The following is an 18,256-nucleotide window of genomic DNA, read 5'->3' as shown; positions in this document are numbered from 1 at the left end:
GAGAGAGTGATTTGTTACTCATCCTCCCTGACCTTGCACAGGACTTATGAAAGTAGGCTCACTTGTGGAAATGTGTACTTGCGCAGCCCCCAGGGCCAGTTGTGTGCCAGTGTGTCTGTGCCGAGGGGGTCTTCTGCCAGAGAGTACCAGAGCGGACAGTGGGTGGATTCTTGGGAGGCAAACAGATCTGTCTGTGCTCTGCTGAATCGACCCCATCAGCTGGACCACCTGAGGGTGGAGTCTCCACTCTCCACTGAGATTTAGTAACAAGTGGCGTACCTGGACCATGAGGGTGGCCATCGCCTGTCCGAGTGCACGTGCTGTGACCTTTGTGGCCATCAAGCGCAGTTCCTACAGCAAATCAGGATCAGGACTACTCAGGTGCAGATCTTTTAACGCCTTGGCCTGGTGGATTTCCAGGAGGGCCATGGCATGCAGGGCAGAGTCGGCCTGTCCAATGGCGCTGTAGGCCTTGGTCGCCAGAGACGACGTCAACCTATAGGCCTTGGAGGGTAGTGACGGTCGATCCTACCAGGCGGTGGCATTTTGTGGGCACAGGTTCACCACAACTTATCTACCTGGGGAGCTCTGTGTACCCTTGGACCACCACGGCGTCAAGGGTAGTGAGAGCGGACGAGTGAGAAAGTCTGTTTCGGGCAGTGAAAGGTGCCCTCCATGACTTTGTCGAGGAAGAAAGGAACCTTGGGGGGTGTGGCTGTGAGCGGCGCTCTGAACCCAGGAACCAATTGTCTAGCCTAGAGGGCTGAGGGTAGGATGGAGGGTTCCAGTCCAGCCCAAACCTCACGGTGGCCCGGACAAGCATAGCGGACAGCTCGGCGTCGGCCTCAGACTGGGTGTCACACCCAAAGGTGCTAGCTCAGTTGAGTCCTCAGCATTTGAGTCCGCCAATACGCTCTCCAATGCAGCGGCAAAACTCTCATCCAGCTCAGGGGCATAAGGGGAGCCGGTCTCATCTCGGAACCAGACAGGGGCAGACGAGCATGCTGGGGAATGGGTGGTCCACGGGGATTTAACCGGCAAAACCGCACCTGATAAACTCCCGAAATCGACTCCAGCGCCAGCCCTATACCCGTGGGTAGAAGGCGCGAAGTGGGATGTGGCTAGAGTGGCTTTCCCCCGGAAGCAGTGAGAACATGAACCATCCACAAATGCCGCCTCTGTGTGATCGCTGCCCAGACACGTGAGGCAGTGTCCATGGCAGTCAGAAGTGGAGAGGTAACGACCGCATCCAGGAATGACACAAAGACGGAAGGGCATCTTGAGAAAGATGCGTCTTTAAAAAGACGTTCAGAAGAAGAGAAAAGCTGCTGAAAATGCGCCGTATCTCCAACAGCTTATGCTCTTATAGAGGTGAGTGGAACTGCAGAGGGTTTACTCAGCTCACTGAAACACAACCGCTCGGCTCCGAAGAAAAAAATCTGTCTGAACAGACGCACGCTTCCCTCCTTTTATACCCTTATGTCCGGGGGAGGGGCATGCAAATTCTGTTCGCCAATTCTCATTGGCCTTTTCTCAAAGATAAGAGGGAACTGAGGCTCTTAAAAGAGACCCCTAGTGTCACTACATCGACACAATGTTGAATGAGTGACAGAAGGGGATCAGCACTATTTCTATACCATTTTTTATTAAATCTGTACAGCCATCACTTTAGCAACTTATCCTTGAGTAATCATGCTAAATTGCTAATTTGGTACTAGAAAATCACATGCCATTATATCAAACACCATTGAAAGCTATCTGGTTCGTTAAATAAAGCTTAATATTGTCTTTGTGTTTGTTTTTGGGTTGTCACAGTATGCAATAGACTGGCATGTCTTAAGGTCAATATTTGGTCAAAAATGACAAAAAATAAACTTGTCTCTTTCTCTAGAAACTTGTCAGTTAGTCATTATTTCGAGAATTGAAGGCTATACAATGCTTGAAATTGCCAAAAAACCTGAAGATTTCATACAACGGTGTACACTAAATTCTTCAAAGACAAAGGACAACTGGTTCTAACAAGGACAGAAAGAGATGTGGAAGGCCACATCTACAACTAAACAAGATGATAAGTACATCTGAGTCTCTAGTTTGAGAAATAGATGCCTCACATGTCCTCAGCAGACAGCTTCATTGAACTCTACCCTGTACACTTTAATGTACAACAGTAAGGACTCAGGGGTGCAGATCTTATGGGAAGAATTGCAAAGAAAAAGGCACTTTTGAGACAGAAAAACTAAAAGAAAAGGTTATAGTGGGCAAAGAAACAGACATTGGACAACAGATATTTGGCAAAGAGTGTTACGGATCTTAACCCCATTGAGTTTATGTGGGGCAAGCAAGACTGTAAGGTCAGTGACACTTGCCCTACAAGACAGCAGCATCTGTGGCAAGTGCTACAGGAAGTGTGAGGTGAAATGTCACCTGAGTATCTGGACAAACTGACAGCTAGTATGCCAAGGATCTGCAAAGCTGTCATTACTGCATGTGGAGGATTTTTTTGATGAGAACTCTTTGAAGAAGTTTAAGAAGTTCTGACTGTTTTTTCAAATTGTAATTTTTCACATTATATGTCCTGACTATACATTGGGATCAACCACTTTGGTGAATAAAAGTACCAATTTCTTTCCATAAGAGCAAAATATGTACATTATTCCAAACTTTGGCCGCCAGTGTAAATCTGTTGTTTTACAGCATAAAAGTCAATTTTAAAGTCCAATATTTCAGTGGTTCTTATGGCGGACGGTGGGGAAATACAATATGATCACGTGGGAACTCAACATGCTGCAAACGAATGTTCAGGTATCAACACCACTCCGGCGAATTGCTGACAAGCAGCATCCCCTATAAGGAATTTTTTATCAATTGAAATGCATTTAATTTTTCTTGTGGTGCAACCTCAGAGACGTGGGTTCTGGTCCCATGGTAATCAGGATGCATTCACGTTCACATAATCAATGATTCAGACACTGAATCTTTGCTAGTGATGGTTAGGTTTATGGTTGGGGTATGGGGTTAGTAAAATTAGATTCTTGTTAAAAGTATTGTGTAAAAATACAACTCACTTTTGGCGCCAATTTTCAGTGGTAATCTCGTCAATGAAATTACTGATGTAAATGTTAATTGTCTATTCCATTAACAATAGTGTGCAACAGTCTGGTTCCAGAAGTAAAAATTCCATAAAATCTTTCCATAGACTAATTGATTTCCAACGATACCTTATAGAAATGTTCAAGACAGACCTACAATGAGCTCAGAGGTTGTTTATCGATGTTATATGCTTCTGTTGAAGCCATCCGTCTGTGTTATTTCAACTTCATTATTTAAATAGCATGTTTGATAGTGGAATTCCTGGTAAACAACTACATAACACACTGCAAGTGATTGAGTCAGTCTCCCTTTACCCTTGAACTACTTATCTAATTGTACATGTCAGAATATTTTGCTATACATTTAAAATATATTGCTTCTATACTTATATTCAACAACCTAAAATCAATAGTTTGATATATTCCCAATGCTTTTTATCCAATTGCATCATTTACAATGCTTCATGGGATTGTAGTTTGTAACCTTATGAAAGACGGTAAGTACACAGCCTTGAACCTTTTTCTTTTTGTCTGATTTTCAAATACTTTTTTGTCTCAAAACAACGTTTTTTATGTTATGATTCACCTTGGAGCTGGTTGGTTTGGTTTATGGCTTATAACTCTATTGTGGAGGATTTTATGAAAAGCCTATGCAAAAAATACCTATGGGAAAAATACTTCCAGAACCCAGATGATGAAAAAGTGGGAGGGGCACTGTTGCACTATATAAAGAAGACAAGATGAAATATATGCATCATAATGATAAAGATCATAAATGAATATTTTGATTAAAACATATGGTTGTTAAAAATATGATGAGATCAAGATAAATCAGCTAGACATAACATTATAACTTGATCTGCACCAAAACACACAGATGAACTTAACTATATGTTAGTCAGAATTCTTATCTCACATTTTGAATAAGCCATTGCTGTAGCAATGCGCTATACACAGTGCAGAATCCTAAATGGTCTCTAAAACAGAACAGGAATAACACTGAAAATGTGTTCTCTAAAACAATGCAGATTCAGAATACTTCAGTAAACAAAGTTCTCTTTGTAGCTTGAGCATCAGACATATGGTTTATTCTTCACGTAACTTGTTCAGTTTGATGTGTCAAAAAATTTATACTGTTGGTGTTGTAAAGGGTATGCTTTACAGAAAAGTTGACAGACGGTGTTTGCTACACAATCCAGCAGAAAGGAAATATGGCACTTTGGCATCAGGTGCATTGTGGAATGTTTTCCATCAAGGGGAAGATGACAAAATGGGACAGTTTATTTCCAACAGGGCCTCAGAGTTTCACGGCTGCCATAGAGGATTGCATCAAAGCAGAAGACATGAAGAATGACATCTCAGGCTTTTTCTTTGTCAATGTACCTCTGAAGCATGTTTATTATTCATGTTTCTAATGCAACCACTTTTGTGCTTTTATGATCCCTGATGGCATTAGTGTCAGTATATTTTAATCCATTATAGGTTTTGATTTGTGATATTATCAGAAGTCAAAATAAAGTGCTTCTTGAGCTGAAATGGTACAATGGTCATCTTGGGTATCTTAAAACAAAGCATCTCAATTAACAGGCTCAGATAAAGGAGAAACCAAACCAACAAAATCATCTGGCTATATGTTTGAAAAAGTTTGTATTTTTAATGTTTACGTATAGGCTCCATTCATTTCATTTGTAAGTGCTTTGCTGTAACCCACATTTTAACCAAAATAATTTTTTGTGGTTATCAACATTATGCCACAAATGCTGTCGACTGAGCTTAAATTTAAACCCTGAATTTTTCTTTAAATGTAAATTCATTAATTGAACTATAGAAAATGATAGGAAGGCACACATAAATAAAAGCATCAATGCAATACCATGACACAAATAATCACAGTATATTGATATATGGTTATAATGGCATAGCCCTACTCTCTGGAACTAATCTAGAAATAATTTACATCATTATGAACTAAAGATCTAGAACTATTAGTTTGTGCTGCTTGTATATTGCAGACCTGTAGGTAAATTGAGCCTTGTATTGCACAGCACAGTAAGACTGTAAAGTACTGCAGCAAAGCTGAGAGCAGGGCACCATAACTGCAGGGCTGTTTTACACATGCACACACAAACGCACACGCACTCACACACACACACACACACACACAACCCCAGAGAGAATGGAGGCAGAGCTGGGAAAGGTGCTGGATCAATCCTGGCACAGCTGAACCTGTCATCTTACGAGGAACAGGTTTCATCACTGGAGTTGATCACTCCAGAGCACTACAGCAGGAACGCCATTACCAAACCACTTGATTTCCTAGTGAAGTGGGGAGCTCAGTACAGTTCTGTATATGAACCAAATGCTAGATTTGATTGCCTCAGAATTCAGTTCTTCAGATCACTGTAATTATCATTATAAAATCTAAAATGATACCTAAATAAAAATATTTTCATTAACTGAAAAAAAAAAACAACAACCTGAAACTAACTCCAAAAATGTTGTTGATATGCATATTATAAAATTAAACTTTAATAACCCACCTTCATTAAACATTAAACGTCACAAAATAGCAACAACTGTGAGAAATGTTGCACTTTTAAACACAATTAAACAATATTAGTCAACACATTTGTTTCATCCCTAGAATACTAAAAATAAACACTAAACTGTTTGAAATGTTAATCATATTATAAAGTGTTAATTTTTATTAACATAACATTTTTTAACTGATTAACGCTGTGTCCTGCCATGTTTGCTTGATGCCATACACTCGCACCCTGAAATCGGAGTTGTAGATTTACACTCAAGTTTCCAAGTTGGAAGTCTGAATGCAAGTGGCGTTCAATTTTTCAATAGAGAATTTGGAAATTCCAACTTTTCAAATCTAATGTAACACAAAATGCATAAAAAGGTTTGCTTGATTTTTTTATGGGCAAAAATGCAGGATGACAACATTGATATCTGGGATCATTTTTGCAGACAAGTACAGCACTCAAGAACACATCAGATCACAGTTCAGTCATTGAAGAATTCATTGATGTTACCTGTTAATTAAAAACAACAAATCTATAAACTGACATAAAAGCACAGATTTTACCTTGCACAAAGCACCTTTCATGCATCATCTACTTGAAGAAAAATAAGCATAGATTGTGTGAGTAATACATATGCCCTGCAGATATTTATTGTCTTTATTCAGTTCTTGTTCAGAGATTCTTGTCAGCAAAGATAATTCATTTTGACAGGCTTGCTTTGATTCAAGCCATCAAATATCCTTCTGTCCCTTAGTCCTTTGTTTGACTTAAAAATGAGAAGTGAAAGCCACATCTGTTACTAATGCTGGAATATGCTTTTGTGAGCGTGTGTGAGTGCAGACGCATTTGCTTGGTAACAAAACATTCTGAACATTGTGCGTTTTGGTAAATTAAACTCTTTAACATTTACAAGATGAAGCACTGTGCCTTATTCGATTTAAGAGACAATACACAGCTGAATAAAAATTAAAAGATGAATGCACAGCAGCATGCGTTAGAATGGGGTAGTTTGCAATTATGCAAATAGTACATTTGAGGTTGCATCTGGGGTGGCCAATAACATTTTAGGGAAGGCCAGGGCCACCAAATGCCACCCATCTGGACATGCCCCTGAATGGCATGCCACTCTGTGCTGCTAACTGAAATTGCCATAGTAACCAAGCAGATAAGATAGGACTCTAAAGTAAATATGCCCCCTGGAAAATGTCCAAAAATGCAGGGCTGCACTTTTCCTAACCAAAAGAAAACACAACTATTTATTTATCTTTAAATAAATGCTTTACAGAATAAAATGGTTGAGGAAAAACATCCACTTCAGACACTCAGAAACCAAACAACAAGAGTTAAAGTGCTCCCTAGACAGCTCAGACTCACTGGCTTACCAGCATGTCAATTCGCATTGGACTAACTTTACCTGTTTTTTCAGTTTTTTCTCCTCAAGGCATTTGATAGAAGATACGGTTCTGTAATCTTTAGTAGCACTGGACTGCTTACTTCCTAAAAAGTACTGATATGACCGTTTCGGGCGGGATTAATATCAATGAGAAGCTCAGTAATTATTACATTGCCCCACATCCTCATATGAAGGTGTATGTTATCACATGGCTTATTGGTACATGGTTGTGACTTCACAGATGGTGTCAGAGAATTAATATGAGGAAGGGGATGCATTTTTTTGCCTTGATCTGTGCTGTTCGACGATATTATCATTCTTCCCTCCCCAGTTTTTGGCTTCTAGCAGGTGAGTAAACTTTTCTTATGGCCTGACAGACAGCAGCAGAGGTGGTGAGTGGTGGGGCGGTGAGGGGTAAAGCTTACCACAGAGGAAAAAGCACCACTGAGAATGCTGGAATGAACTATTCTCTCATTATTCTTCACAATTTTCTCATGACAGAGAAAGCATGAAGCACAGCAATGATCAGATTCATAAAACTTTAAGCTAAGACTGTTTGGAGGGACACAGCTCATAAAATCGGGATTGACATCTGTCAGTCTTGACACATGGTTATATTTGGTTGCATTGAAGGCCCACCTTCAACTTGGGAAATGACCAGTCATAGTTCAGAATTTTGGGTGGCATCTGGGGTGCCAAATCAAATTTTAGGGGAGGCCAGGGCCACCCCATGCCACCCATGTGGACATGCCCCTGAACAGCATGCCACTCTGGGAAAAGTTGCTGCAAATTTGCACATTTTGATATTACCAAAGCTTTGCCAACTGTTTGCCAATTGTGGCAAAATGTCAATTTTCACCAACAGTTTGCTTCAAGGCTACTACTATAGTCCTGCATACTTCTGGCAAACATTTCGGGAAAAGGGTTTTGTTTGCTAAAATTAATCTTAAATGAATGCCAAGTTTGCAAAGGATTTTATCTATCTATGCCATTCCAAATGTATTCATTTTTGTCATCCAAAAACACCCTAGAAAATAATTGGAGTCAGCACAGGACCGATGAGGGGAGGGCGAGAGAAAGAGGGCAGGAGAGAGGGAGATCGGCAGAGTAGAACTGTATTAGGAGTTAACGCTACTGCTAAGCAGATCATTTGGTTCCTGAAATGAGCTGCTAAAATCCAACACATTGCAGTCTAGCAACCTCATTACAAAGATGGTTATAAACAGGATTAATACAATCACAGCTCAATAAAAACCTGAAGCAATGTGCTCCTCTCCTCAGCAAGCCAAAACGCTAATTCTCACTGATGCATTAGGAGTGTTAGCTCATTAAACACAATGTTTATTCAAGATGATTAAACAGTAGCAATGATAAATTAGTAACATTATTGACCCTGTTCTTAACCCAATGGTAAAACAACACCACACACATTTGCTCCTCTCCTAGCCTCAATGCAACACAAATGTTGCTTGCTCTGATCTGCAGCTTGGTGGATTTTACACAGAGAGGGAAATAGGCGATTGGGTGAATATCCTTTTTTGAGGAGTGAAAAATAAGTAAACAAACCTCCCCACCAAAGGCATTTGCGCTGAGCACATGAAAGAGACACCACGCACAGCCCAGCAAATGATTTCATTCAAGTATTTAATGTGTATATTAGACAGTCTCAGGGGATAATAAGATTACTGTTTTGGATTTATAATTTATTTTTTAAGTATAAACGAAACGTTTCTTTGAACATGGATGGCAGTATATTGGTGGTTTTCCATATATTCTGCAAATGGTGAAAAAATTAATATACAGTATATAAAAACAGGCTACTATTATATAAGCATGTGATGGTATTTGGTTATACATTATATCATGGTAATTAACATACACACGTCAAAATACCATACATAATTCTATATAACCATTTAGCCAAATTGTTTTGATTTTCCTGATCGCACAGTAGTTTTTATCCCATCAGCGAATAAAGATTCACAATACTGCGTCTATGCAGCACAAATTACACATGCAGACAAACCAGTGTGGACTTGGAGCATAGTTGGAGGAATGCAGCCGACCCTATATCCGACTTCTAAAAGGGTTAAGTCAGAGGAGTAGAAGAATTCTGGGTTCCATAAAAATGCAGAGGGAATGTTGGTGGAAGATGGTTTCCCTTTGTGTAAAACATGCTGCAGAAAAGTGACAGCGAAACACAGGAACATGTCGCACATGTTCTCATTGCGAGACGATCATCCTGTGCAGTTCAGTGAGATAAAAAGTTGGCAGTTCTGTTTTTGAAAACTGAAAGACAACACTTTAAGCGACACCTAGCTAAGTGACAACTAAGATGACAAAGAAAGTGAACTGTTGTTGCCATTTTCAGATGCTTTCAAGTGCCCAAAGAGTAGTTTGCTAATGATCTGCTAGCTACACGGTAAAGTTTGCGTCTTGTAGTACCAACTCAATTTTTATACTGTACAAATTATAGATTTGTAATCAGCTAAAACAAAGTCCTGTAATTAATTCTAGCAATGTGGCACAAAGATGATTTCAATGTTAATTCACGTTGGAACAAAACACAATCATACGTTGCCATACAGTGAGAGAGAAATTGCAGTTACAAATGTGTAGATAGTGCCCGCTATATATTAGCAACTGGCTTGCTATCCAGAAAAACATGCTATTTTAGAGCAATAATACTATTGTTGTAGCCTAGTAGTTGGCTGGATAAAATTAGTCTAGCCTTACTCTAACATTAGCCTTGACAAGACAAGGTCTGTACATGACGACTATTTAAATATTAAGACATCAACTAAATTTTAGATTTGTCTATAAACCGACGATGTAGATGGTAGTTTTTTAAATGTTCAGGGCTCAATGGTTGGTATGTGCGTGAGTGTGGAAGGGTTTGGGTGGTTTACAAGGACTTTTTTTTTAGGTTACAAACAGGTAATTACAAGGGTATTATGCTAAAAAGGTGGTTTATAAGGACATTTCTAGTATCCCCATAATTCAAATTGCTTAAAAAAAAAAAAAAAAAAACACATTCTAAACATATTTTTTGAAAATGTAAAAATGCAGAAAGTTTTTTTTTTAGGGTAAAAGTTTGGGGTAGGGTTAGGAGGTACAATCTATAATTTGTACAGTATAAAAATCATTATGTCTATGGACAGTCCTCATAAGGATAGCTGCACCAACATGTGTTTGTGGTGGTGGTGGGGTGTGTTATGGTGTTCACATAAATTCTACATGACTGGTTTGATGGCAAGTTCCACTGTGACAACTTACTCCATACAGTGTGACAATATGCCCCGCTATTGGGGAAAGTTGTCACAAAAGGTCAATGTGTATTTAATTAACTTTATCATTTCTTTTTATTCAGGGTATTAATGTTGAAAAATGTTTAAAAGCTCCAATATAAGTAATTTAATTTACATTTAAAGCAACATAAAAAGCAATCAAACTAGATTAGTATGAGCATTCCATGGGATTCAAATCCATGATTTTGACATTTCTACAATCATGCTCTCCATTTGAGCTATAGTGCAAGATTTTTTAAAAAATCTTATGGAAAAAACAAATAAATTAATTAACACTAATTAATACTGGTTTCAACTAGGACTGAAACGATTAATCAACGTTATCGACAATGTCGACAATAAAAAATTGTTGGCAAACATTTTTCATTGTCGAATAAGTCATTTGATCTCATTTTACGCAACATGAGATCATTTGAAATGCTAAAGCTGCAATTCAGCTCACGCTTAATTAAGAAGAGGAAGAAAACACAGTCAAACAGATTAAGGTGATGTAGATCGCAAAGTATGAGGGAATTATAATACAAAAACTAAATAATAAGTAAATATAGAAGCAGTGTTGTCATGAAATAAATCATAACATGTGTGTCACGGTGTGTATCTTATCATGAAGTATATTTGAACTATATTGAAAGTATATTGGATATTTGAACTATATTAAGAAGAGAGAGTTTGTTTTTTGTGAGTTAAAGATGAATCAAAGTGACCATAAAGGTGAGAGAGTAGACTTGGCACATTATACGACGCAAAAACAAAATGGTTGTAGATGTCTTTTCCATTATAAATATATAAAGTCCTAACATACATTTACTTTAGGCTATACTGAATGTTGAATATAATATTCAATAATCAAATATTTAAAAACATCTAAAAATCCTTAAAGCAAGAAACATTTACCTGAGAAGCAACATATAATATATTTAGACTTCCTTTCAGATAATGTATCTTGCATATAAGTATATTATGTATTTACTGCACTGGTAAAAGTTTAAACAAGTGAAAAAATACACTTATATTCAAGATACATTCTCTAACACATTCTCTGAAAGCAAGTCTAAATATATTATATGTGCTGGGGGTGGGTGGTCCGACGGGGTGCACCCGGTGGAGCTGCAACCGCTGCCATCCCCAGATCGCCTCCATCGCGAGCCGCATCGTCCTCAATCCCGTGGGAAGGAGAAATGCGGGGGGGATGCTGGAGTGGCATGCTTTCTGTTGAAAGCCAGCCATGACCGCAACGTTGCCATGGTCATGCTCTCGCAGTGAGAACATGAACCATCAACAAACGCTGCCTCGGTGTGATCGCAGCCCAGACACACGAGACAACGCCTGTGTCCGTCTGAAGCAGAGAGCACTCTACCGCATCCAGGAAATACACAGGGGCGGAAGGGCATCTTTATAAAGATGCGTCCTGCAAAGGACAATCAACGCCGCTGTGTATTGCTCTTTTAGAGCAAAATACTCTTTTACTGAGGAAATCACTCTTTTAAATAATTCTTAAATTTTTGCACTGTTGAAGCACCCAGGAGCAAACAGCACTGCCATGCAGAGAAGGAGAAAAGCTGCTGAAGTGCGCCATAGATCCAACAGCAGGCATGCTCAGAGGAACAGGAACAGGTGTGTGACTCGCAACTGACTGCATACACGACCAATGCATTTCCCCGCTTTTATACCCGTATGTCCGGGGGTGCGGTATGCAAATACTGTCTGCCTACTTCTCATTGGCCTTTTTTCATAGATCAGAGGCATATTCGGCACTCAAGAGAGACCCCTAGTGTTGCATCTTCGACACAACGTCGCAGTGAGCGACAGGCGGGGAATAGTCGGTTAAGAGCTAATGATTAATCATTGGAATAATCAGCCAAATAGTTGAATAATCATTCTAATAATCATTAGATTAGTCAATTATCAAAATAATTGTTAGTTGCAGCCTTAGTTTCATCTCTTTAAAAGTTGGAAATTAATATAAGATAATTTAAAAAATAAAATAATAATAATTCAACCTATGCCATGAGGGATAGCTAGTATTCTGCTGTGTAAATACAGGAGCTAAGAATATGTGAAAATTAATTAACAAGAGTTTCCCCCAAGCACATTCCAGAATTATTTGGATCTCGTATGCACCAACATAAATTACTAACGCTAGAGAGTGCAACACAGAGGTTACTGGCTAAAGCACATACTGATGTCTAGCAAAAAAAAAAAAAAAAGAGCTGCAACATTCATGATTTCAATAGACTTCAGGCTTCCAAATAATTCAAATTTCATAGAGCCTTGATATTTTCCTATTCACCAGGGCACACGACGCATCAGGGCACAAAATTTGACTTTAATCAAAATTAGTAACTTGCTCTACCTCTGAAATTACTTTCCTTTATGGATGATATCCCCAAATCCACTTAAGAGGTGCAAGCAGTGTTTTAGGAAGGGATTAGTTTTATATTAAAGATGAATAGTTATTAATCTTTTCTGTACTGCCCTGTATGCTCACAATAAACCAAGTCTTTCTACATGAAGGTGAACTCTAAAAGTTAATAATTAAAGCACAAATAACTTTGTTGCTACATCTTTCCTTAATGAGAATGGATGAGAGCGGGGGCTGGCTGCTCGCTTTAGATTAATATCTAGACAGGCAAAAGCACTTGGGATTATCTTAATCTACAACAGTGGAACAAGCATGCAACGTGAGACTGGAGTTACAGTATGGGATCACAAAAAAACCTTTGAAAGAAGTGCCATTTAAAGGTCGGAGATTTATACAGTACTTACAGGACTAAGTATGACTGGCAGACTTATTTCAGCCATTTATTGAGACACCGTGGAAACGCTATAGTAAATCTAAATGACAGTAGTATTTTCAAAGCACAGGGGAGCAGGTGTGCATTCTGTCAACAGGCTCTCTGTCGGTCTAATTTAAAATTTGAAAAGACAAACAAAACCCAAACAAGACAAAAAAATCCTGGTGTCATCAAGATATTAAGAACTTATAGCAGGGGGGGGGTCTGCGTCTTAATTAAGTTTCACACATTGTTTGGATTGCTTCTGGCACCATCAAGTTTCCTGTTTGCCAGCTTTTTGAAGATCATGGCAAGCTTTAACAAAAGCAAGTCAGATCTGACAGCCAACAAAGTGTTAAATTAATCAAACGACACACAAATGTGCTATTTGTTAATGGTGTAATGCTACTCGTGCCATCATTTGCAACAATCTCGATGACTAATCTGAGCCACTTGTACATTTGTTTAGGACAAAGCATTGTTAAAGGAATACTGTAGTTCAGTCAAAATTACAAATTCGGGCATTTTTAATACACCCTCATGTTGTTCCAAACCCAATGGAATTTGTTATTTTTCCTGTGGAATGCAAATTAAAAAATTCACTATCCAGCTTTTGACATTTAATGTCAGTTAAATTTGACTAGGGGCTGTCAAGCTCCAAAAAGGACAGAACATATTATAAAACCAAGTCCTCTGAAGTCTTCTACCAATGTTGTTTTGGTAGCATTACAATTAATAGAAACAGACAGGGGATAGAAGCGAGTGTCGGAGGTGAATATGCATATATGTATAAAATCTGAGATTGAATGACTAATGTTTACTCAATGAAATGAGATTACTTTCTATTACTTCAGTGGGCACACTGGAATATTTGGGCATAGCAATATGGAGGCGCAGTGGCTTCACTGTTATGATGTCATCAGCAATCCAGTTCTATATTATAAATCAGTGGTTGTATCCAGTGTTGGGTTAAGTTACTCAAAAAAAGTAATTAATTACTAATTACATCTTCTACATTGTAATTAGATTACTGTATGTAACAAGGTTAAGATTGGAGAGGAGGAGGCAGAAGCCGGCTGAACAGTCAAAATAATCGTTTAAATAAAACGTAAACAAAAAGACACAGAACACAAATATGCACACTGCAACTGCAAGTGGCTCTCTCTCTCTCTCTCTCACAAACTGCCACTTTTATAAAACCCATATCAAATTTGACCAGATGGACAGAAGTATAGACATCAAATTATTCATTTTTTTCTTTCAAATAAATCCTATAACATCAAATATATTATTCTTGAACTGTTCTTAAACTGTTCCTAAATCGGTCACTTTCTTTATAATTTCTTCTCCAAGCAAATACATTTGTTGCAAAAGGCTGTATGTCATGTAAGAATCGTAAGCAACATTCATAATAGTATAGTAACATTATACATTTTAACAAGGCAGAGCGGCTTCTCAGCAAACCACAGCAGAAGAGAAAAATATTGGCTTACCTTTTATCACGTGCTGACACTTTAATTGGACTGAAACTTTTCAATTTGGAATCATGTGTAAAGGTGCAAAAATCATATGAAGTCCTCTTTGACACCTGAACTTCAGAACATCAAATCTTAGTGACACCTGTGCTAAAACAATCTAGACGCAGAGCAATAAATGAAACAGAACGCAGGTGTCCCAAGGTGCATTTTTGAATATTAAAGCTCTTTTTAACTTCACATGTTGTCTAAAATCTGTCTGTCCTGCATGATACTCTAAAGAAAAAGAAGATGCGCTTGAATAGCGTGAGCCTCCACACACGCTAGGTCTCCGTGGTAACGCGGTCAACAAGCCATGTGATAAGATGTGTGGATTGATGTCTCAGACGCAGAGGCAACTGAGATTTGACCTCCGCCACCCAGATCGAGGTAAGACACTACGCCACCATGAGGACTTAAAGCGCATTGGGAATTGGGCATTCCAAATTGGGGAGAACCCAACAAATCACATATATCAGCATAAAAGTAGTCTAATCCATGTGCCTCCAGTGGTTTAATCCATGTCTTCAGAAGAAATATGATAGATGTGGTGAGAACCATATCAATATTTAATTCCATTTTTACTAATTCTCCTCCCTGCTCAGTCAATCTCAACTTTAACTTTCTTCTGTTTGTGACTGGTGGAATGTACTGCTGAATATTGCTCTGCAAATGCTGATACTTTTCTATATTTATAAAGGCTAATCATAATTATAAATTATTTTATCATCTCTACTTTCCTGGTAATTTATTATAATGATTAAAACACTCTCTACATCAGGGATCAGTATTATTAAAAAACTAACAATGTTTTCAAAAAAAATGATCATTAAAAATGTCACTGTTTTATTCTATTACATAAATAATTTTAAAGCTACTAAAGTTATTCAGCCAAAAGTAGTGAGTGGTTTTCTCGTTTCCTTGTTAATGTTGTTTGATTAATAGCCATTATATGACATAGCCAACTAGACAGTGCTCAATGTCGATCTATAACCGAAATATGATGCAAATACGCTTTTTGTCCCACTGTTTAAGTTTACTTTAGACATAAATTACTGCGTTTACATTAAATCCTCATCAAGATGGGCATTGGCGTAATTATAAATTGTATTTGACCATTTAGGTGCGTAACCGCATTATTGCTCAATCATTAGCAGCCTGTCAATCAAACAACACGCAGCTACAGACGTCAGTAAATAAAAAGTCAATCTTTTATATTTCATCTATATCAAACAACCAGTGGTGCTCTTGCTATCACGATTGATGTAATGAACACCCCTGTTCTAGATGTAAAACATAGGCTAAATATAGAAAACTACTCAAAATTTGATTGAGGACATCTCACTTTTTTGTAATTCGTTACTTTACACCCTGGTTATCATTAGGCATTACATTTCGATTTTGAATTCAATATTTTTTTTAGATAGAAATGTTGAAAGTCTATATGTAATACAAGTACAGTTGAAGTTAGAAGTTTACATACACTTAGTTGAAGTCACTAAAACTAATTTTTTACCCTGATTTAATATAAGCATTTAGGACATCTACTTTGTTCCAAAATTCCCAAAATGTATGTCAAGCCTTTAGACAATTAGCTTCTGATAGGAGGTGTACTAAATTAGAGGTGTACCTGTGGATGTATTTTAAGACCTACCTTCAAACTCAGTGCCTCTTTGATTGACATTATGGGAAAATCAAAACAAATCAGCAAAGACATCAGGGGAAAAAAAAAAATTGGACCTCCACAAGTCTGGTTCATCCTTGGGGGCAATTTCCAAACATCTGAAGGTACCACAATCATCTGTACAAACAATAGTACTAAAGTATAAACACTATGGGACCACGCAGCCATCATACCACTCAGGAAGGAGATGTATTCTGTCTCCCAAAGAGGAACGTATTGGAGCGAAAAGTGCAAATCAATCCCAGAACAACAGCAAGGACCTTGTGAAGATGCTGGAGGAAACAGGTAGACAAGTATCTATAGCCACAGTAAAATGAGTCCTACATTGACATAACCTGAAAGGCTGCTCAGCAAGGAAGAAGCCACTGCTCCAAAACCACCATAAAAAGCCAGACCTCAGTTTGCAAGTGCGCATGGTGACAAAGATCTTACATTTTGGAGAAATATCCTCTGGACTAATGAAACAAAAATTGAACTGTTTGGCCTTAATGACCATCATTATGTTTGGAAGATAAAGGGTGAGGCTTGCAAGCCGTAGAACATCATCCCAAACATGAAGCATGGGGGTGGCAGCATCATGTTGCAGGAGGGACTGGTGCACTTCACAAAATAAATGGCATCATGAGGAAGGAAATGTATGTGTATATATTGAAGCAACATCTCAAGACATCAGCCAAAAAGATCTTCCAAATGGACAATGACCCAAAGAATACCTCCAAAGTTGTGGCAAAATGGCTTAAGGACAACAAAGTCAAGTTTCTGGAGTGGCCATCACAAAGCCCTGACCTCAATCCATTAGAACATTTCTGAAAAAGAACTGAAAAAGCATGTATGAGCAAGGAGGCCTTCCTGACTCAGTTACACCAGTTCTGTCTGGAGGAATGGACCAAAAGTCCAGCGACTTATTTTGAGAAGCTTGTGGAAGGCAACCCAAAATGTTTGACACAAGTTTAACAATTTAAAGGCAATGCTACCAAATAATATACAAGTGTAAACTTCTGGCCCACTGAGTATGTGAAGAAAAAAATACAAGCCAAAATAAATAATTCTCTACTATTATTCTGACAATTCACATTCTTAAAATAAAGTAGTGATCCTAACTGACCTAAGACAGGGAATGTTTTCCATGATTAAATGTCAGGAATTGTGATAAACTTAGTTTAAATGTATTTGGCTAAGGTGTGTGTACACTTCTGACTTCAACTGCACATCATAAGTAACTGAAATTAAATTACACAAAAATTGAGAGTAATCCTTTACTTAAATTTTTTGAGTTACAGTAATGCATTACTGTGCTTATGCATCCTTTTGAAGCTTGAAATCTCTAGTTACAATTTGGTATAATGGAATGAAAAAGAGCAACAATTACTAGTACCAGTACTATTTAAGATAACTCCTTTTGTATTCCACAGAAGAAAGAATTTCTTATGGGTTTTGACCAACATGAGAGTGAGTAAATAATGGCTGAACTATCCATTTGAGATGGAACTCTGTTGACAACGGCACCATATAAACATAGTCCCCATTTGCCAAATGTTGCGGGGCAAAAACAGGTCGATCCTTTAGTCCAACAAGACACTGACCTGACTGAATCTACACTGACAGCTGATGTTTTAATCCTAAAAGCTGTAGAAGCCCTGGCCAGATACCTGTACTGTATCATAATGGATTCCCATCTCAAACTCTTTCACTTAGCTGCTAAAAAAAAAAAAACCAGCAGTCACTTCTGTCACATTAACATTTAAATTACCCGATCCTTGTAACAACATAAAAGGAGAAAAAAGGGGGTGTGGGGGGTGCATGAGCAGGTACAGCGGTCCAATTGCACCCCATGAATCACAGCACATTAAAATGCAGTTTTTCCCTGGTTAAGTGAAATGGTGCAGGGGACAACAGAGCCGCAGACAGGCCCAAATGGAGATGATTTGTTCATGTGGCCTGAAGATAAGCAAAACAGACC

The 18,256-nt window shown here is 38.3% G+C and overlaps 1 protein-coding gene across 5 annotated transcripts in view; it reads right to left on the bottom strand.

The window, feature by feature from the left end:
• The window catches only part of ntm (neurotrimin), a 459,449-nt gene that overhangs the window by 17,472 nt on the left and 423,721 nt on the right, over positions 1-18,256 (bottom strand). The window lies entirely within an intron of this gene.

This window comes from Xyrauchen texanus, chromosome 43 (assembly GCF_025860055.1).
Source record: "Xyrauchen texanus isolate HMW12.3.18 chromosome 43, RBS_HiC_50CHRs, whole genome shotgun sequence".
NCBI lineage: Eukaryota > Metazoa > Chordata > Actinopteri > Cypriniformes > Catostomidae > Xyrauchen > Xyrauchen texanus.
This window is presented reverse-complemented; position numbering and strand designations above follow the sequence as displayed.